This window comes from Mus caroli, chromosome 1 (genome assembly GCF_900094665.2).
Source record: "Mus caroli chromosome 1, CAROLI_EIJ_v1.1, whole genome shotgun sequence".
Taxonomy (NCBI): Eukaryota; Metazoa; Chordata; class Mammalia; order Rodentia; family Muridae; genus Mus; species Mus caroli.
In genome coordinates, this window is record NC_034570.1 from 64588877 (window position 1) to 64589923 (window position 1047).

The window sequence follows — 1047 nt, forward strand, 5'->3', positions numbered from 1 at the left end:
GGAAGGTGCACAGATATCTGGTGTTTGGACCTCCTCCTGGCCAAAGAAGAAGGCCCAAAACAGGACCTTTCCCAGATGCTGTGTTGCTTTGGTAGATCACAGAAGCTGTCAGCTTCTGTGGTGCACACTCTCACCTGTGCAGACTAAGTTCTTAAGTTCGGTGGAGTCCCAGAACCAAGATGGTGCTCCCTGCTCCTGAGGCAGAGGGCTCCCGTGCAGGGCGGACCACTGTCCTCAGGCTGGGATGGGTGCCGGATGTCTGCGGCCCCAAAAGGGTGCTGTCTCAGCGACTCTGTGGCTCCCGCCTGTCCCAGAAGCTGTCTGCCTCTGTGGTGCATACTCTCACCTGTGCAGACTAAGTTCCTAAGTTCGGAGGAGTCCAGTAACCAAGATGGCGCTCCCTGCTCCTGAGGCAGAGGGCTCCTGTGCTGGGTGGACCACTGTCCTCCACAGAAATCTTAAAAAAGGAATGAATATATGACATAATCCATCACAGAAAATGAGTATCACCTTGTTTAGCTCCAGCAATAGAAAACATAAGTTGCATGAAGTTCAAAGTTCGAAAGATTGGCATTGAACTTACCATATTTACATTCTAGAATACTACATTTCAAGTACATATAGAATATATGTATCTTGACTCAGTCTTAAAAGCATTCCTGTTATCTAACCGGATGGCCCTAGGCTTCTATTTGAACACACAGACCATCAAAAAGCTGCTTAGCTCCTTGGGACTAAACCACCAATCAAAGAAAACACATGGTGGGACTCGTGTCTCTAGCTGCATATGGAGCAGAGGATGGCCTAGTCAGCCATCAGTGGGAGGAGAGGGCCTTGGTCTTGCAAAGATTTCTATGTCCCTATATAGGGGAATGCCAGGGCTAGGAATGGGTGGGCTGGGGAACTAGGAAAGGGGGTAGCATTTGAAATGTAAATGAAGAAAATATCTAATTAAAAAAGAAAGAAAGAAAGAAAGAAAGAAAGAAAGAAAGAAAGAAAGAAAGAAGGAAGGAAGGAAGGAAGGAAGGAAGGAAGGAAGGAAGGAAG